The 21,542-nt window shown below is 45.7% G+C and overlaps 1 protein-coding gene across 1 annotated transcript in view; it reads left to right on the plus strand.

Moving 5' to 3' along the window:
• Positions 1 to 21,542, plus strand: part of GALNTL5 (polypeptide N-acetylgalactosaminyltransferase like 5) — a 111,652-nt gene that overhangs the window by 35,537 nt on the left and 54,573 nt on the right. The window contains exons 5-6 of the mRNA XM_035029847.1: positions 5,813 to 6,040; positions 11,476 to 11,822. The gene's annotated coding sequence lies outside the window, so the exon portion shown is untranslated. The remainder of the gene's footprint in view (positions 1 to 5,812; positions 6,041 to 11,475; positions 11,823 to 21,542) is intronic.

Here is a 21,542-nt window from a genome sequence, read left to right on the forward strand (position 1 = left end):
TGGCTGAGTACGAAAGGAGCTGCAGGGACTCCAGTGTTTTCAGAGCTGAGACCGGAGGTGGTTGCTCTTTGGGTGGATCTTGAGGTGTAGATGGGACGCGTATCATCCAGGTGGAGCTGAGGAGAGCCATCGAGAGGAGAGGAAACCTGTAACACGGGGAGCCCAGGTGTGTAAAAGGTAGAGAGGTGTCCAAGAGGGAGAAACGGGAAATGATTCATTGGATCACACGTATATCACCTGTCCATACTGGTGACAGTTGGGAATTGGGGAAAGGATGTTGGGTTTGAGCAGATTGTGGTCGTGAAGCCCAGGACTTAGAGAGAAGGAAGTGGGCGCACCAGCGACCCTCAGTAGGGAAGGCAATCTTATTTCCAGATTATAGTCCTCCCTAAAGAGTTTGGATTTTATGCTTTAAGCAATGGGGAGCCATAGAAAGTTTTGGAGCAGAGAGGAGCACGCCAAGCAATGTTTGGGGATTATTAATCTGGTAGCAGGCAGAATATATAGAAGGCAGTTAGGGGACCTGTTTAAGAGATGACCTCAGAGGTCCAGGTAGCAGCAAAGGGAATAGTGGTGTGAAATGAAAAGGAAGGGACAAAGGGAAACTTGTGCAGAAAAATAAAGAAGCAGGACTTGTTTAGGAAGAGGGGTGCATCAAGACTGTATCTCAGTATTGGTGCGTGGACAGCTAACAATGCATTGCCAGAGTGAGGGACTCCTCAGGCCCTATTTACCTCCACAAGCCTTCCTGATCAACACAAAAGTAAGCCCCACACATACCAGGTGAAGTGCCCATGGGCACCCCAGGCTGAAATCAAATTATGGTTGCCATAGTTTTCTATAAAGTGATTCTAGTGACACATCTTTGGTGAGACAATCAGGGGAGTGAGAGTACATCCTGTCATTGTAAGCACCTGAGACATTTCACAGTCTCATATGATTTTATGACCTGCCTGTGTAGTAAAGCAAGGGCAAGTTTTACTCTATGTGCATCGAAAAATCAGATGACCTTTATAGAAACCGCATAAGCCAGAAACAAACCTGGGAATAAATCCAAGGTTTCCTGATGCAATATTTTTATCTACACGTGTATGTTTGCTCTACCTTCAGTAAAATAGAACAGAGCACTGTGTAAACATTAAGCACCCTGTAAATTCTAGGTAGTAACGCAGGGGAGAGAGTCTATTCGCAGAGTGAGAATTAACCCTGTGGAGGGATTCTATGTCCGTCCCTAATGCTGTGGGCAAGGGATGGACTGGATGTGCTGTGGGCAGAGCTGGCCACCAGATGTGTCAGGGATGCCCTTGACTGCATACAGATCCTAGATTTTATCTCACTGGTGTTGGAGGCCCTCAGAGGAAACATTTCTTTTTGAAGGCCAAGGTCCAGGGAAAACCCTGTATAAGTAGACTCTTTTTCCTTCTTGTTCTTCAAATGGAACTGTATGTTCAGAGAGTAAGTCCAGTCCCATAGTATCTGTTCTATGGACTCTGTCCCTCGGTGAACAAATAAATGTGGAGAACCTTCCATCTAACAGAGCTCAGGCCCTGGTCAAAGGAGCAAAGATGTCACAGAAACAAAGCTCAGTCTCTGTCCTCAAGAAGCATGCATCATTCCAGTAGAGGGAGGGTGACCGAAGGAAGTAGACAAGAAAAGATGATCATTTCAGGTGCAGCCAGGGGCTACAAGGAAGACAAAACAGCAACGTGGCACAGAATGGCTGCTTCAGCTGCGGAGCTCAGGCAGAGCCTCCAGTGAGGAGGGGGGACCCAGCAATGACCTGGGGGAAGCTTTCAAAGCAGAACAATGTCGGAGGCAGCTTAGTCTAGCCAAGAGACAATATGATAGTGGGGAGGGCAGGAAGTAGCAGTGCGTGGCCTGACATCCTTCATCAAGAGTGTGCCTTTTAGGGCGCCTGGGTGGCTCAGTCGGTTAAACGTCTGCCTTCGGCTCAGGTCATGATCCCAGGGTCCTGGGATTGAGTCCCGCGTCGGGCTCTCTGCTCAGCGGGGAGCCTGCTTCTCCCTCACACTCTCCCTCTGTGCTTTCTCTCTCTCTCTCTCTCTCAAATAAATAAATAAAATCTTAAAAACAAAAAATAAAAATTAAAAAAAAAATAAAATAAAATAAAAAGAGTGTGCCTTTTACCATAAGAATATTGGGAACAGCAAAATTCTGTAAATCAATTGCCCCAACAGCTATATGTGGGTGCCCTATATATGCAGGGTAAGGGCAGTAGCTGAGACGCAGAAAATGGTCGAGGTCAGGGATGATGGTCCAGGTGAGGGGTGGTGGTCCAGGTCAAGAATGATGGTCCAGGTGAAGGATGATGGTTAACATGGAAGAGATGGTTCATGTGAGGGATAATTTTCATAAACCTGGATTCAGGTTTTAGCATCAAAGGTGGCAGAGCTAAGATATGAGAGAGCTTATTAAGTTTTGGCTGAGAAATTGCATGGGTTTCATATACTGAGTAGGGAGAAGACTTGTGGGGAGCAGATTTGCGGGCATTCCATAGCTCTCTCTTGGCCATGTTACGTTTGAGACACCTTTTGACATCCAAGAGGTGACTCGGAGCAGACAGTCAGATGGTCCTCATGGGACTCAGATCCCAGGCCAGGACTGGAGTTAGATAGTGCAGAGCCATGCAGGCAGAGATGGTAGATGGAGTCATGGGACTGGCTAGGATGGCGGTATTCGTTTCCTAGGGCTGCTATAACCAAGTGCCACAAACTGCACAGCTTCAGACAACAGAAATTTATTCCCTGACTGTTCTGGAGGCCCGAAGGCTGAATCGAGGTGTCAGCAGAGCTGTGCTTCCTCTGAAAGGCCTACTGCGGAATCCTTCCTGGCCTCTTCCAGCTTCAGGCCAATTTTTTGTGTCACTGGCGTCCTTGGCTTGCAGCTAGCTGCATGACCAATGGTAATTCCTAGTGCTGCCAGAGGCATTCTTCCTCAACACTGTGTCCCAGTCTCCCTCTCCTTGCGCGGACCCCAGACATCGGACCGGGGCCCACCCTCCTTCCGTATGACCTCATCTTCACAGGATTGCATCTGCCAAGACCTTATTTCCGAATAAGGCCACCTTTCCGGGTTCCAGATAGACATGTGGGGACACTAGGCAACCCAGTGCAGTTACCTAGAAAAAGAGGGTAGATGGACAAGAAGGCGGCTCAGGACAGAACTTCGGGGTCCTGAGAGAGGAGAGAACATGGGTGCAGGCTCAGGCTGTGTCTCCTGTCTAGAGAGGCATACCACGAGGTATCAACCACGTGGCACACTGCTGGTGGTTATGGAGACTAACCAGTTTCACCAGGTTAACTAGCTTGGGGATGGAGGGCAGATTGACTTTTGGCTTTGGGGATGTGGAAATAGCGGGCAACTTTTAAAAAGACTCTTCCGTGAAACGGTAGGGCCAAGGCATGATTATGTTGGGTTGAAGACAGAGTGAGGATGCTGAAACTATAAAAACGGTAAGTAGAGACATCTTTTTCTGTGAGAAAAAGGGAGCACAGACATGGGGCGAGGGACAGTTGAAAAGACGCGTGGAATGGCAGCTTGCTGGCATGCAGGTGGTGTCCAGCAGAGTCTAGCAGCGGGGGAGAAGCTGATCATGCAGGAGAGAAGGGGTTCCATCTGAAGTGAAGTCCTTGACCTTGTGAGGGACTGGAGTTTCGCACACAGAAATGGGCCAATCATAGTAATAGGAGGGAGGGCAACGTTTCTCGGTACCCATTCAGGGACATCAGTGGGCCCAGTGTTGGGAAGACAGTGAGCTCTCATTGGATTGCACGTATATCACCTGTCCATATGGGTGACAGTTGGGAATTGGGGAAAGGATGTTGGGTTTGAGCAGAGTGTGGTCGTGAAGTCCAGGACTTAGAGAGAAGGAAGTGGGCGCACCAGCGACCCTCAGTAGGTGGTCAGGCTGTGTCGGGGCCCATTCAGAATCGGAGTGTATTCTGTAGTCTCTTCAGTGATGAGCAGCAACTCGGACAGATGTAGGGTGAGGCCATGGTTGAGTTTGGTCATAGTTAGGGTGCTGGCAGAGGAAAAATGAGAAAGGGAGATTAGGGTGCTCCTGAAGGAACAGTTACGGTGAGATGTGGGCTTGGTGAGGCAGGAGTGGGAGCCTGGGAGATTCTGGCAAGTGGACAGATGTAGGGCTGTGGATTGGAAGTCCATTTGGGGAGGAGAGCTGTGGACACAGGAGCACAGAGCAAGTGAGCTGTGATGAAAAAGGTGTGTTTGAGGGGCCCCTGGGTGGCACAGTTGGTTGAGTGTCCAACTCTTGATTTCGGCTCAGATTGTGGTCTCAGGGTTCTGGGATCGAGCCCCTCGTCAGGCTCCGCACGCAGGGGGAAGTGGGCTTGGGATTCTCCCTCTCCCTTTCTCTCAAATAAATAGATCTTTAAGAAAAAAGTTGTGTTTGAGATTGAGCTTTTGGAAGTGGTACAGTGTTTGGTTGTGACAGAGTCTAGTGTTTGGCCATATGTGTGGATAGAGCTGAGGAGGCAGGGAACCAGGAGGCGAGCCAGAGTGTAGGGATCCAATAGGAATGTGCTAATGCAAGAAAAAAATATGGCTTATTTGATTTTTTTCCCCTCCATTATGGGAAATAAAAGGCAAAGGAAAGAAAGTCAACATTCAGTGCCAGGAACTGAGGGGCCAAAAACCCAGAGAAAAGGGGTCTCTAGGGAAGCAAGCAATCTTTCCCACCTCCAGGCTTCAGGGCATTTGTAAATCCTAACTGCACGGGGGTGAGGCCCAGAAACCAAGCGGAGAGCGGCCACACAGAGGCGGGGCAGACTTGCTAGTGGTCTCGCACAACTGGGGGACATAAAGCCAGAGTTCTGTGCCGGCCAGGGAGGAGGGCCCAGGAAGCACCTCAGCTTACTTGGAGAATGGAAACACCGGAAATAGACTAACGTGAAAGCCCGAAATGCAGTTTGAGGTGGAAATGGCGTTGGGAAGGAAGGAACCAGACGTTAACAGAAGGAAACAGTTAACAGAACAGGGGTCCCAGTAAAAGGGGTCCCCTCAAAATAAAGCCAATGAGAATTTGCTCCTAGCTTAATATTTCTGAGGCCCTGGGAACAAATTTTCACTTGTTTTACCTGATCATTAATCTCGCAATATAAAAACAGTTCACTGGATAAGATTTCCTCAAGTGAATCAGGGTTTTCCAAGAGATGGATTTACTAAACATTGAACAATGAAGTATTTGTAGAAATTAGAGGTGAACGTGACAGATGTGTTTGTCTTGGCAAAGGGGCATCTTCAGTCACAACTCCACTCCCGTCTCCTTCTGGTGACTCGTCTTTTGTGTCTTTCCATCATAATCTTAGACTTTCCTTGATCAAGAACTCAGATTGACAATCTTTTTGTGTGTGCATGCCTCTCTTTTTTCCTCCCTCTATGCAATTGGCGGACAAGATCTCTGGTAATCGTGGCTCCTGAGAAAGGGGAGATGTTAATACTGACAAGGTTGCAAGGATTAGAAATGGGGTGACCCCTGTAAGGACCCTAGTGTTTCCGTCTTGCAGCAGGAACTGAGAGACACCGATATATTACAGAGATATATTACCTGACTTGCTCTTAAAACCCGGGAAGTATGGGAGCCGAGAGTTGAAGCCCAGCCCTCGCCTGTGTATCCGGCTGCCTCCTCCCCATGATGGGGTGGCCCGGGCTGTTGCATTCATCAGCACCCCTGGCGGTCATCAAAGATGAGAGGGATTCTGACATGGTGCCCGTACTCAGCCTTCACTTTGCTGGCTTGTCATTCTTTCTTTTTTTTTTTTTTTCGGTCCAGCAAATATTTACTGAGGAATGAATACTCTGTGCTCGGAGCTGACGCTTCGAAGATGAGACACCCAAGGAGGTCACAGCCTAGGACAGAGGCAGACAGACAGCAAACAGTCACCCACAGAGTGGTGATGCCAAGCCGCTCCGCAACAGACCCATAACCAAACCTCTGGGCATCTGGGTGAAGTGCTGGAAAGAGCCCAAAGGCTAAATAAGGGCTCAATGCCATGGCCAGGTAATAGGATGCTCATCGGCCATTTAAAATACCGTTCCTGGAGGCCTGAGAAAAATGTTCACAACACGAGGCCCAGTGAAAAAGGCAGACTTCAAAACTGAATCTGAGGTCTGATACCCATGATATTGTTTTATAAACCAAAATCCTTCTGGAGGTTAGCTGACTACCTTCTGTTTGCCACCCCAAGATCCACTCTCCACCTTTCTCCACCTGCTCCGCGCCCTGGCTACTGACCTGTGCGGCCTCTGGCTTCCGTTGGCTTTGACCAGAGGGAGGCTCTGGATGGAGGGAGGAGAGCGAAGTCGGGAATCTGCTCCTCCTGCTCCTTCGCTGCCGCTGGCCTTAGTCTGGCTGGTCTCCTGCCCCCACCAAGGTTCCTGCAGGTTCTAGTAACTAGTGCCCTGTACCTCCTCAGGCCTAGGGAGGAAAGGGGCCTTGCTGTTAGCAACTCCAGGGTTCTGCATCACCTTGGGGGCTTCCCTACATCCTGCCCACACCCTTATAAATGGGCCCGTGTTTAATCTCTTCCCAAATGACCTAAGTTGTGGTGCCAACCCATTTGTGGGATTGTGAACCATTGTGTTGTTCTCTCGTGTGATTTGCTAGTTTTCTATAATAGTCACCTTTTGGGGCATCTAGTGAAATCATGACTCCTCATTTCCTCTGAGAATCATCTATCCAATCGCAAGGGTGGACCCATAACTGGTTAGTCTGGAGTAGAGACCAGAGACCAGCTGGGCCCGCCAGATGCTCTTTCCTGGAAGGTCCAGTCGGGACTGGAGAAAGCCTGCCCCATCTTGGTGGAGAGATATCCTATGAACAAAGAAAGAGGAGTTAAAGAAAGAAATAGGACACGAAATGGCCCTTGACCCTGGAAAATAGTTGGTTGAATAGAACCCCAGTTCTAGCCCCTTCCTAAGTCCTGGCATCACGGCATCTTGACACCTGTGAAAGGCCTTGTAATAACCGCCCCCCCGACCTTTTAACATAAATCAGCTTGAATGAACTCAACCAAATGACTCCTGAGTAATATACTCATGAATTACTCTCACAATTAGAAAATATGAGATATATTTTTATTTTTTTAAACTTTTTACTTTGAAATAATTATAGACTCACAGGAAGTAGCAAGAATAGTGCCCAAAGGCTCACATATGCTCCACACCCAGCATCCTCCCATGGTGGATCCTCTATGGCTCTAGGACAATATAGAAACCAGGAGATGGATGCTGCTGCACGGTTGGTAACCTGACTGCAGACATCAGTTCTCAGCATGTTAAAATCTGCACCTGCCTGTATGGATGTATGTGCAGTTCTATGCAGTTTTATCCCAAGAACAGGCTCATACGTCCACCACCATCATCGAGATAGAGAACTGTCCTGTCATCAGAACAGAACCCCCTTAAGCTGTCTTTTTGTATTGCACTCACTCCTTAGGGCCACGCCCTGGAAACCACTGATCTCTTCTCCATGTCTATACTTTTAGTTTGAGAATGTTGTATAATGAAATTACATAGTATTGGTAATTCTTTGTGGAGATTGACTTCTTTTTACTAAACATAATGCCTTTCTGGTCCGTCAAACTTGAACAGTAGTTCAATCCTTATTACGGAGGAATATTCCACTATGCAAATGTCCCAGAGCTTATCCAACCATTCACCCGTAAAAGAACATTGGGTTGTTTCCAGTATTTTGCTATTATGAATTAAGCTGCTATGAACCTTCACATATAAGTTCTGGTGTGAACATAAATTTTAATGTCTCATGGATGAATGCCTAAGGTCATATGGTAAGTGCATGTTTGGTTTGGTCAGAAACTGTTAAACTGTTTTCCAGACTGGCCATTTGGTCCTGGTAATTCGTGGCTACCATTTGGCATTCCCACCAGCAATGGATGAGAGATCCAGTTCCTCATTCCTGTTTCTCTTTTTGGATCTTCTTGTGGGTTACTTGAACTTCTTTAGAATTCCATTTTATCTCCAGTGTTTTGGAATACTGAAAGACAGCCAAGTGGAGATGTAGCGTAAGGGCAGGCAGCTGGGTGTGCCAGCCTGGAAAGCAGAAAAGAGCGTGGGTATCCATGTACACAATGTCCTTGGCATCTGGACGTGTTTAAAATCATGGGAAAGATGAGGCCGCCCAAGGAGAGAGAAGGCTCAAGCTGGGCCCTGAGTGAGCCAAGTGGTCACGTTAGGGAGATGAGGAGGGGGGCCAGCAAAGGACCCTGTAGAAGGAGCTCCTAGAGCATCAAAGGAAGACCTCCTCGGTGGTGTTCATCAGAGATGCGCTTAGAACTTTTTCAACCAAATTAAGGCAATTGTAGATACATACTGTTCTGCCATCACTTTTACAATTTGCTGTTTTGAGAATATTCTTCCTTGTCATTAAAGATGCTTTTACAACATAATTTTTAACAATTGCATAGTTTTCCATTTTAGGGTTGTATCATGATTTATGTTTTTTGAAAGTTTCTTCTAGAATCTTGTCCAGGGTCAAAATCAAATGTACTGGCCTCTATTTTCTGGAAATAGCTTCTGCTTTTCGGAGCTCAGGACTATTGTTGCTTCTGCTGTTTCCCACTTCTTTCAAGCACGTCAGACATTCACCAATGTCTTCCATATACTTTTCTAGCCCTCCAGAATTTAGTATGTTCAAAGTCCCGTGATCGCTCCCATAAAACTTAAGATGCAGTGCTAGATCCGTGCCACCTATTAATCCTCATGATATCATGTTTAACCTTCTGAGCAACCTGTGTGCTTGTTTTTGTCATCCCCTCTTAGAGACGAGGACACAAGCTCAGAGGGTGTGTGTGGTTCCCTCCCGTTACAGCAGCTGGGCAGGGCAAACCTCAGGTCTCCTGACCCAAAGTCTAATGCATAGTGCAGCCTCTCTCTGGCCACTGTTGGTTCTGCCCTCCATGCTTTGGAGACCATGATCCCTGATAGAATAGAGACCAAATGAGTTCAGCAGCTCTGTGTTTTCATCTGTTAAATTTCACCATCTGTCTCGGGGAGAGGGGGCGCTCTTTCTTGTTTCTCTGAGCATAACTAAAATCTATTTTGAAAGTTGACCCAACATCACCTGGGAACCTTAGTGCTCGGTGGCTGTTTGCTTTCTTGACACTGGTTTTGCCTCTACCCCTCCTTCATGACCAGTCTAACAGGAATCGGGAATGTAGGTTTGAAGTTAGGCTGACCTGAGTTTGAATCCTGAATCTTGGCAGGAGCTGCGTGAACTCAAGTGACCACATCCATCTGTACCTTGGTTCCTTGGGTGGACACCGTCTTCCCATTTCCCATGCCCTGTGTGGTCCTCCCACTCCACTTCAGGGACCCACTTAGGAGCAGAAAACAGCAGGAGTGGTGCTGTGCTGTTCCAACTCTAAGCCAGAGGAAGACCTGGTGGCCTCCTCTTTTATGCTTTGGGGAGCTCTGAGCCATCATGGAAGAGGTCAGGTTGCCTACTAGCAAGCCCATGAGAAGAATCTACATGGAGAGGCAGGGAGAAGAGAAAGAGGGCCTGCCACCCCAGAATCCCAGCTCAGCCTGGCCTTCCAGCTGTGCATGCCGGGGCCCCAGCCCAATGGGCCAGCCAGGCCAGCCCCCAGGTGGGACAGAATGCCCAGGTGAGTCTAGTCAACCCACAGAATTATGACACCTGATTGAATAGCCATTGTTTTAAGCCACTGAACGTTGGGATGATTCTTGAGACATTAATTGTCCACACTAATTGTGAAGTATTAATTAATACAGTGCTTAGCACAATGCCTAGCACACAAGAGCTTAATAGATGAGAGCAACTCTTATTTGACTTTGTCAAAGCCCCAGGTGGTTTGAGAGCTCCTTTGAGACTAACCTCTTGAACACATGCTTTTGACAAATAGATCTTGAGGAGCTATCTGAATCACTGAAGATACAGTAATCTGAGCCATCAGCACCACAACCAGGTAGAATTACCCTCCATTCACTCTCTACCTGGAGATAATAAATTGGCAGCCAGGGGGGTAAAGGCAGATCAGGGGCTGAACCCACTGCCATGATGGTGTCTTGGTTTTTGAAATCTCTGTTGCCTTTAATCAGTCCATGCTAAGGCTACCCTGGCTTGGTGTCCTAGAGACAGGAGCTTCTTGTAGGCTCTGGGCCACTAGGAAGGTGACCTTCCCTTGTGAGACAGGCAGTCCTTCTCTGGAGGACCTGGGAAGATGCGGTTTGCTTTGATGTACAGGGCAAATAGGGTGGAGGGTCTACAGTCTTCAGCCAATCTCTTTGTCTCATACAGCATTCCTACTTCCATTGGTTAATTTTTCCATATCCTACAGGTCTGGACAGGAGAGAGGGTGGAACTGGGGTGCCTAATCCAGCTTAGGCTGCTCAAGGAATAATGACAGGTGAAAACTTGCCCTGTCTTAGTCCACTTGAGCTGCTATAACAGAATATTATAGACTGAGTGGCTTATAAACAACAGAAATTTCTTTCTCATAGTTCTGGAGGCTAGAAGTCCAAAATCAGGGCACCAGCCCATTCAGTGTCTGGTGCATGCCCATTGCCTGGTGTGTCCTCCCACAGTAGAAAGGCAGAGGGAGCTCTCTGGGGTCTGTTTTAGAAGGGCACTAATCCCATTCATGAGGGGTCCACCCTCATGACCTAATCATTCCCAAATGCTCTATGTCCATATACCATCACATTGGGATAAAGTTAGTGCCAGAGAAATACTGAAATCTACATTCAAGAGGCATCTAATTTAATATTGCCGACTCAGTTTCAACATATAAATTTTGGAGGGACACAAATATTCAGTGTGTAGCACACCCCAACGAGGACATTGGGGTGCTGATCTCTATGCATCGATGACCCTGGACTTGTCCCCTGACACACAGGGGTCAGGATAAGTCATGCTGTAGTCATATTCAATTATTTTATAATTAATAAGCTAAAACTCTTCCTTCACAATGATAATCTGCAGTTGAAAGCCATTTTCATACACAAGGTGTCACTTTTTTTTAAGGTGTAAGTACATTGAGACTTTGATGCATGCTGGTGGAGGAATGGGCTATTTTCCTTTTCCACGAGCTCACAAGAAAAGAGCAGCTCAGACCCAAAGACCAAGGTTGTTATGCTTGTCATAGGCACCCACACTTCCTGGAATGTCCTTTCTTAGTGACCTGGGAGCTGGGGGAGCAGATGTTTCACAAGGAGATTCCAATGAGCAAATACCACTGGAGTTCAAGGCCCCAAACGGGGTGTCGGCTGTGGGATATTCACTGCAATGGCTAGAACAAGGGGGCATGTGGGCCAGGAGCTGGGATGGCGTGTGAGGTCGGAGCAGGCTGCAGAGGTCTTCCTGGGTGATTCTAAAACTTTAGATCTTTATCCTGCAGTCCAAGGGAGGCAACGAGGTTGGAAGCAGGTGAGTGACATTATTTACTTTGTTTATAGGAGAAGAAAACCAATTCAGTTTGTTAAGTTCAAGATGCCTGACGTCAAGAACATAGGAAGTTGAAGAGATGGGCATGGAAGGTGAGGGAATGAAAGATACTGGGATTTGGGGCTGGATTCATTAGCGTAGATATGGTGAGTGATGTGAGGATAGGAGATTAAGGGGAAAGTAGCTAAAGCAAAGACAGCAGATGTGTAGCATGCGTGTCCCCACCTCCCTTCCCCTGCCTGTAGCAGGCCTTGCTGATCGATCACAGCACTCTCTCTTGCAGAGCCCAGTGCTGCGGAAGTCAAAGGAAAAGGATTTCTAGAAGATAGGCTGGTCAACAGAGTCAAATGCTTACTCGGTAAGATCAAACAGGATGTAGACCAAAAACGGCTGGGGGGTTGACATGCAGGAAGGCACTGGAAGTTTCTTACCTCTCTTACAGAAACTGTTTTCTGTTGTTTTAGCTTTATGTTTATATTTTCTTTGATAAAAGTAAACTTGCAGAATTTGAAAATAATATTCACCTATAATTCCACCATGATTGGTAACATTTGGATGCATGTATTTCCAGTCTTTTTTCCGACAAGTGTACAGCTAATATCATTACATACGTGCAGTCATACTGTAGACACAGTTTGTGTCCTGAGTTTTCACTTAATATCATTTCCTATTATTTACTTATCTTCTCTCTTCATGGTTCTAAATGTGGGCATTTTCCAGATTTAGCCATTATAAATAATGGCTTTAATAAACTCTTTTTAACGGGCGCCTGGGTGGCTCAGTTGATTAAGCATCTGCCTTTGGCTCAGGTCCTGATCCCGGGGTCCTGGGATAGAGCTCCAGGTTGGATTCCCTGCTCAACGGGGAGTCTGCTTCTCCCTTTCCCTTTACCCCTACACCCCCCACCCCTCATGCTCTCTCTCTCTTGCTCTCCCTCTCTCTCAAGTAAATAAATCTTTTAAAAAATTAAAAAATAAACTCTTTTTAAAACAATCTTTTAAAAAAATTTCAATATTTCCTTAAGATCAATTTCTAGAAGTGGCCAAAATACTTAAAGATTTTAAGACTCCTGATATAGGGCGCCTGGGTGGCTCAGCTGGTTAAGCGACTGCCTTTGGCTCAGGTCATGATCCTGGAGTCCCAGGATCGAGTCCCGCATCGGGCTCCCTGCTCGGCAGGGAGTCTGCTTCTCCCTCTGACCCTCCCCTGTCTCATGCTCTCTCTCTCTATCTCATTCTCTCTCTCAAATAAATAAATAAAATCTTACAAAAAAAAAAAAAGACTCCTGATATAATAAAGTGCATTTCAGGACCATTTTACTAATTGGCATTGCCACCAGCAGAGCATAAGGGTATTTAAATGAATGCACCATTTTTTACTATCCCGTTGTTGTTTTTTTCTGAAACGATACAAATCCTTGATGGAAACCAGGTTATAGTATAATACCATAGGATATACAAGTGTATACGTGTATATATACACATATATATTGGTATATGTATTTATGCACACACACACACACATATAAATATCAGTATCAATGCAATAGAACCAATATCGGAGCAAAAGACTTTTATCATCCTCCTACAGGATAGTGCTGAGCAAATCCCTTTCTCCCTGGCTTAGACGAAGAGAAAAAGAAACATCTGTGAAGCCAATCGCTGACCTGGTACACTGTGGGTTCTTAAACACCAATCAATGAATGAAAACCTTCTACTAAGACCTACTTCATTCTTGGGGCCCCAGCCACATGATAAAAGTCACATCATCCCAGTTTGACAAAGGAAGGGAACGGAGGCTTAGTGGGGGTAGTTAACTTTCCCAGGGCCATGTAATTAGTAAGTGCTGGCACCCGAATTCACAGGCACAGCCTGTCTCAGTTGAGAGTCTGTGCTTTCTTCCTGTACCGTGAACTACATTGCAGAGAGCGAGCCAGCTAGGCGCACGGAGAGGGGTGGGGCTGACTGCTTTCTGAGGCTCACTCCTGGTTTCCGGTAGCTAATGTCTTGGTGGAGATGCCCCACCCCCAGTAGGAAGCCCATCCTCTAAAGGCAGCCAGACACTGTCCCTCTTCTCTGTCTAGTGTGTTTTATTTATTTTAAAAAGATAATTATTTACTTGTTTGTTTGTCAGAGAGAGAGAGATCACAAGCAGAGAGAGAGGCAGGCTTCCCGCTGAGCAAGGAGCCCGACGTGGGCCTCGATCCCAGGACACTGGGATCCTGACCTGAGCCAAAGGCAGACTTCTTACTGACTGAGCCACCCAGGCGTCCCTGTCTGGGTGTGTTTTAGAAACATTTTAGCTTCTGAGCGCTCTCCCCAAATCTGCATGTGTTCACCACCCCAGGAGCTCTCTGAACCCCATACTCTGGGGGTTTTATGGAGGCTTCATCACATAAGTGTGATAGATCACTAAGTCCATGTCCAGCCCCTCGTCCCTCTCAGGAGAGTGGGAGGCAGGGCTGAAAATGCCAAGCTTCCAACGACTGCCATCACCCAGGGAATTCCAAGGAATTTAGGAGTTCTGTGTCAGAAGCCAGGGCCAAAGACCAAATATTATAACAAAAGATGCTGCTGGTGTTCTTATCACTTAGGAAGTTACAAGGGTTTAGGGAGCTCTGTGCCAGGAACCTGAGGCAGAGACCAATATATATATGTTCTGTTATCTCACGGGGCGTTAGCCGGACTTGTGGGACAAAAGTCAGCTCTCAGATCATAGTTACTATATGATTGTGTAACAAAAACCCTTTACTGATGAATTGGGCAGTTGGGAGCCTTTTTCTGAGAAATTCTGGAGGAGCAGGATCTCTCCCCATGATAAATCTTCCTTTGAAGAGGCCCTTTGTTTACTCTCCTAGAACCTCGATCTAAGAGCTTGCTTGGAACCAACATCCAAGTCACTCACGTATGGGCTGCAGAATCCACCTTCTGTTTTTGCAAATTCAGAGATGCTCGATTTGCACTCTTCCTGTGGTGGTTTTCTTTCCCCTTGCTTTTTCTTCCCTTTTACCCACTGTTTCTCAGGTGGGAGCAGTGTTCTGTGCACCTTCAAACTTGTGCCCTGCTGAGTTTGGGCGGCAGGGAAGGAAGCTGCACTCCGGGACCTCAGCACAAAGACCTCACTGTTTTTCCCTCACTGCGCCTCGGGCCGCTCGGTGGCTTCTGTGACCCCACTTACCTGGGACACTTTGAATCACTGGGCGGTTTCTCACGTTTCCTCTTTGGTTTCTGTTGGTCACAGCGTCTCTTGGTGATAACCCCGAAGGGGCCATGTTTGGGGGGAGGCAGGACCAGACGTGATTGGACCCGGAGCCAGACTCAGCTTCCTGAGTTTAGAGGGGAGCGCAGCTTCAGCCTGTCCGCACCTCCCCCCGGAAGGGCCCAGTGAGGAGACAGCTCGACAAGCTCCAAATCACACTGCTTTGCAGCTCAGCTCCATCCTCTAGTGGGCCAGGATGACCCACTTCCCTAGTTTAGAACCATCCAGAGCCTTTCCTGGATGGAACACGGCGTGTTTTACCTGAACAGAAGAATTTGACTCTCCCCAGTTGTTTCTCTCCATAGCATTCATCTTTCCATATTTATTTTTAAATCGTTATAAAATATACATGAAATTACCATTTTAACCACTTTTAACTGTGCAGTTTGGTAGTGTTAAGTACATTCACACTGTTGTGCAACCATCACCACCATCCTTCTCCAGAACCTTTTCATCTTCCCAAACTATAACTCTGTCCCCATGAAACACTAATGCCCCATTCCCCTCCCCCATCCCCGGCAGCCACCCTTCTACTCTCTGTCTCTAAGAATTTTCTGTCTCTAGGTACCTCATATGAGTGCAATCACACAGCATTTGTGACTGGCTTATTGCACATAGCAGCACGTCCTCAAGCTTCATCCATGTTCCTGCACCTTCCTTTCGAAGGCTGGATACTATTCCATGTGTGTATAGACCGCACTTTGCTTCTCCATTCGTCTGCCAATGAACACTTGGCTATAGAATTAATTCAACAAACATTTTCTGAGTGCCAGTGATGTATCAGGCACGGTGCTTGCTCCTGGAGATAAGATTGCTACTGAGGTAGACTAGGAGGTCCCCACCCAGAGGTGAAGAAGCATTAATAATAATGGCCAAAAGTAATGGCAGTTTCTTTCAAGTTCACAGAGATACCAATGACTATTCCTAATTTATGTATCCTCCACAATTTTTAATAAAACCTTTGGCACCTGATTTTAAAAATGAATAAGTAGGAGCGCCTGGGTGGCTCAGTCATTAAGCGTCTGCCTTCGGCTCAGGTCATGGTCCCAAGGTCCTGGGATCAAGCCCCACGTCGGACTCCCTGCTCAGCGGGGAGCCTGCTTCTCCCTCTCCCACTCCCCCTGCTTGTGTTCCCTCTCTCGCTGTGTCTCTCTCTGTCAAAATAAATAAATAAAATCTTTAAAAAAATAAAAAATGAATAAGTAGCAGAGGGGTGCCTGGGTGGCTCAGTCAGTTAAGCATCCAAGTCTTGATTTCGACTCAGGTCTCAGGGTCCTGGGATTGAGCCCCACATTGGGCTCCATGCTCAGCAGGGAGTCTGCTTGAGATTCTTTCCCTCTCTCTTCCCCCCTGCCCCTCCCCCTCTAAAATAAATAAATAAATAAATCTTTTTAAAAAATTAATAAGTAACAGAAATATTAATAGAAAAGCTTGCAAATCACTATACGCACTTTATGTCTTTGAGGGGGTGCTCCTAACGGAAAGTTTCAATCACAGCCATAAGACGGATGTGTTTATCACCACTTGGACTTCTGTAGCTACAGTGACAAGAATAGCTATGTCGGTATTTCTCGGTGTTCCATGAATAAACAGCAGGAGTTTCTGGTTTCCCGTGCTGTTCCAGGGTAGCAGCCCCCCAGCGCCTGGCCACAGGCTCCCAAGGACACCGTGTGTCCCCCCTGCTTCTGCACCCCACTGATCTATTTTCCTCTTGCTGCCCTGTGCTTCATTCTCTGCAACCATCTCATGAAATCGCATGTTTTAAACACTGTTTGGTTTACCGCCGCATCCTGCGATGTGTCTTCTTTACCACGAGTGGTTGCTGTGTAGATTTCTGAGCGTGTTAAAAGTGCCCTGCCTCAGCCAGAGGAGCTCCAGCAAAGCTGCCCAAGATGCTGTGCGTCCTCATAGAAGTTTATATAGCTACACATCTGGTTGCTGAATTGTTCTAGATCTCCCTCTTGTGGGCCATCGACGAATAAAACACACCAATTATATCTAACAGATGGGATGAAGAATCTCGTAGATGATAAGGAATCAATTTCTGTGAATCCTGTGAGTTGATTGGGACCTTTCATTGTTTTTATTATGAAATGTGATAAATCTATAAAAAGTATGTAAAGAATATGAAAATACCCATGCACCCCCACACCAGCTTTATGAAATCTTATTTTGCTGCATATGTACTGTAAATCTTTTTTTTTTTTTAACTAAAATAGAAAAGTTGGGCCCCTGTGTACCCTCCCTTTCTGCACACGCCTCCTCCCTCAGGTAACAGTTACTCTGAATTGGTATTCATCACTCCCGCACATATTTTTATATTTCCCTACATACATGTGTGTCAAGACGGTACAAACTATTGTTTTTCACCTTCTCAACTTCATGAGGGATGCTATCACACTGGGTGTCTTCTTTACAATTTGTTCTTCCCCTTCAGTGTAATACAGGTAAAGTGTATCCTTGTTATTCCTTTTCTCTCATTTTCCTCCCGTCTATTTTTTTTTAAGATTTTATTTATTTATTTGAGAGAGAGTGTGCGCGTGAGAGAGAGCACAGCAGGGGGGAGTGGGAGAGGGAGAAGCAGGCTTCCCACGGAGCAGGGAGCCCAATGTGGGGCTCGATCCCAGGACCCTGGGATCCTGACCTGAGCCAAAGGCAGACGCTGAACCGACTGAGGCCCCCAGGCACCCCTCTCCCGTATATTGCTGATCGTATGAATACCACGGTATATTTACCGATTCCTTTATCTGGTTTATTAGGTTGTTTTGAATTTTCCCCACAACAAGCAAGGTCGTACCCAGCATTCTTAACTCGCCTCCTGTGTATTTCTCTAGGGTACATCCTAAGGGCAGATTGCTGGGTCATCATGTTTGGTGCACATGTGCAACTTTTCTCCGTATTGCCAAGTAGCTCTCGAAAGGATCGCACTATTTACAGCCCCCTACCTTCCTGTCTCTCTCTCATCTGCCAGGTGGCAGGAGCAATCCCCACCACTAACTGAGCACCGTGTTAGTCATATTAGCCGCCTTAGCGAGAACGTTCTCCTTTAGTGATGACAACAGTCTTCTGAGGCAGGCATTGGCCTGTTTACAAGAAACCAGAGCAGTCCAGGAATCTGCCCGAGGCCACAAGATAACAAGCTGCAAAGCGGCACTAAACCTGACCCAGAGCTGTGTGCAAACACCTGTAAAGAGTCCCGCCCCCCCCCCCCCCCCCCCCCGCCGCCCCTAGGGTAGAGAGGGATGGAGGGAGACGCCCCTCCCACAGCAGCCTGTCCATCTGGTTGCTGAGAGCTGAAAGAGAGAAGAAAGGATCCACCATTTAAATTTTTTTTTTTTTAGCGTTTGATAAAATTCGATGGAAATTCTTTTTTTTATTTTATTATGTTATGTTATTCACCATACAATACATCATTAGTTTTTGATGTAGTGATCCATGATTCATTGTTTTCATATAACACCTAGTGCTCCATGCAGTACGTGCCCTCCTTAATACCCATCACCGGGCTAACCCATCCCCCTCCCTCCCCTCTAGAACCCTCAGTTTGTTTCTCGGAGTCCATAGTCTCTCATGGTTCGTCTCTCCCTCCAATTCCCCCCCACCTCATTTTTCCCTTCCTTCTCCTAATGTCCTCCATGCTATTCCTTATGTTCCACAAATAAGTGAAACCATATAATTGACTTTCTCTGCTTGACTTATTTCTCTTAGCATAATCTCCTCCAGTCCCATCCATGTTGATGTAAAAGTTGGGTATTCATCTTTTCTGATGGCTGAGTAACATTCCATTGTATATATGGACCACATCTTCTTTATCCATTCATCTGTTGAGGGGCATCTCGGCTCTTTCCACAGTTTGGCTATTGCGGACATTGCTGCTATGAACATTGGGGTGCATATGGCCCTTCTTTTCACTACATCTGTGTCTTTGGGGTAAATACCCAGTAGTGCAATTGCTGGGTCATAGGGTAGTTCTATTTTTAAATTTTTGAGGAACCTCCACACTGTTTTTCAAAGTGGCTGTACCAACTTGCATTCCCACCAACAGTGTAAGAGGGTTCCCCTTTCTCCACAACCTCTCCAAAATTTGTTGTTTCTTGCCTTGTCAATTTTTGCCATTCTAACTGGTGTAAGGTGGTACCTCAATGTGGTTTTGATTTGAATTTCCCTGATGGCTAATGATGATGAACATTTTTTCATGTGTCTGTTAGCCATTTGTATGTCTTCTTTGGAGAAGTGTCTGTTCATGTCTTCTGCCCATTTTTTTACTTGATTATTTGTTTTTTGGGTATTGAGTTTGAGAAGTTCTTTATAGATCTTGGATACCAGCCCTTTATCTGTAGTCTCTTCAATAAATGGTGCTGTGAAAATTGGACAGCTATATACAGAAGAATGAAACCTGACCATTCTCTAACAGCATACACAAAATAAACTCAAAATGGATCAAAGACCTCAATGTGAGACAGGAATCTATCAAAATCCTAGAGGAGAATATAGGCAGTAACCTCTTTGACATCGGCCACAGCAACTTCTTTCAAGATTCATCTCCAAAGGCTAGTGGAACAAAAGCAAAAATGAACTACTGGGACTTCATCAAAATAAAAATCTTCTGCACAGCAAAGGAAACAGTCAACAAAGCAAGGAGGCAACCCACAGAATGGGAGAAGATATTTGCATTTAATTTTTTAAATTATGAAAGTCAGCATACATACACAAGAGCATACGTAACACGAATGTATTAGTAAGGAAAAGCAATAAAATGAACCGGGGGTAAGAAGGGAGAAAAACAGAAATTAAGACATCCAGATACCTACGGGGGGAAAACACATCCCTGTTAGAAAATTATATTGGAGGGCGCCTGGGTGGCTCAGTTGGTTAAGCGACTGCCTTTGGCTCAGGTCATGATCCTGGAGTCCCAGGATCGAGTCCCGCATCCGGCTCCCTGCTCGGCGGGTAGTCTGCTTCTCCCTCTGACCCTCCTCCCTCTCATGCTCTCTGTCTCTCATTCTCTCTGTCTCAAAAAAATAAATAAAATCTTAAAAAAAAAAAGAAAAAATTATATTGGAAAAACTGTTTTTTTTTAAATTATATATTAGCTTTCCCTTCAATTACGAGGAATCAGTGATCGTTTTATGACGGAAATCTGCTTTCCCCTGTGCTTGGCCGAGCTGACTTCAATCCAGTGTGGTGATCGTATGAATACCACAGTATATTCTGCAGAGGTGGCGAGGACCATATTACCAGAGGTGACAGCCTGGGTAGCTGACTGGAAACAAAGAGAAAAACAGAAATGTGAGGTGAAAGAAAAGGAGACAAGGGAAACGTATTCTATACAGCTGCTCTCTGCTCAGCCCCTTGTAGAGCTGTGCATCATGTTTTGTCTCTTGGTTTTGCACAGTTTCTAAAGAAACTTCCCCCTTTTATTTTAAGTAAGAAGGACTTCAGTATTCCAGAAATCCATGGAGCCTGATATTTCATCGAAGTTTGGACATCTACTTACAGGAGAAAAACGCTAGGGTGCTTGTCTGCTTTTGTTTTGGTTTTAGCCTATATATTTTACAAAAATATGTCCATTGTATATTCGAGGTTTTAATGTTTGCTTTAGTTAAAAAGAAAATGACACCCGAAACAGAGCAGTCGAAGCAAACCAGAAGTGAATGTTAACAAGCATTACAGGAAGTCGACAGGAAGCCAAAAGTGTGGGTATGGAAATGAAAAACTTTTCAAAAAACACATCAAGAGCATAGCTGGTGAGGGGGTAGTTTTCTTAGCATAAGTCAAAGAATATAAATCACTTCATGTACTTTTTTCCCTCAGTTTTTTATGTGTCATGAAATACATATGACATAAAATTTATCATCTTAGCCACTTTTAAGTATACAGTTCAGGGGTATAAAATGCATTATGTATCTCCATCTCTGCCATCCATCTCCAGAACTCTCGTCATCTTGTAAAACTAAACAAGAACTCCCCGCACCCCTCCCCGTCCCTCCCCCAGCCCCTGGCAACCACCTTTCTACTTTCTTTATGATTTTGACTACTCTCAACATGTAAGTGAAATCATACAGTACTTGTCTTTTTATGTCTGGTTTATTTCACTTAATATAATATCCTCAAAATTCATCCATATTGTAGCAGGTGTCAGAATGTCCTTCCTTTTTTTTTTTTTTTTTTAAGATTTTATTTATTTATTTGACAGAGAGAGAGACACACACAGCGAGAACAGGAACACAAGCGGGGGAAGTGGGAGAGGGAGAAGCAGGCTTCCTGCCGAGCAGGGAGCCCGATGCAGGGCTCGATCCCAGGACCCTGGGATCATGACCTGAGCCGAAGGCAGACACTTAATGACTGAGCCACCCAGGTGCCCCACGTTATTCCTTTTTAAGGCTGAATAAGATTCCATCATATGTGGATAGCACCTTTTGCCTACTCATTCATCCACTGATGGACACTTGGGTTACTTCCATGTTTCAGCTATTCTGAATAATGCTGTATAACAAGATTCTTATTTTCCATGTGAACGGAGCTACCCACATCAGAAGTCTCCAAATAGGCTATTTCTCATTAAATTATTAATATTTTGAATAACTAACCTTAGGGCCCTAGAATTTATGTAATTCTCATCTTTAGAGCATCTTTGGCAGATATTCTTGGCCTCTCAGAACCAAAGATTATGATTTGGGTTTTTTTTAATTAATTGAAGACGAAACTGATTGTTCACTCAAGAGGCCATTGATAGACATCTACCAAAAGCAATTTTGGTATTATTTATCCAGGGGAACTGGTCTCATTTGGCCAAATCTATTAATAGAATTTGAACCAA

The sequence above is a fragment of the Mirounga leonina genome, unplaced genomic scaffold (assembly GCF_011800145.1).
Source record: "Mirounga leonina isolate KUSES-001 unplaced genomic scaffold, KU_Mleo_1.0 Mir_321, whole genome shotgun sequence".
Taxonomy (NCBI): Eukaryota; Metazoa; Chordata; class Mammalia; order Carnivora; family Phocidae; genus Mirounga; species Mirounga leonina.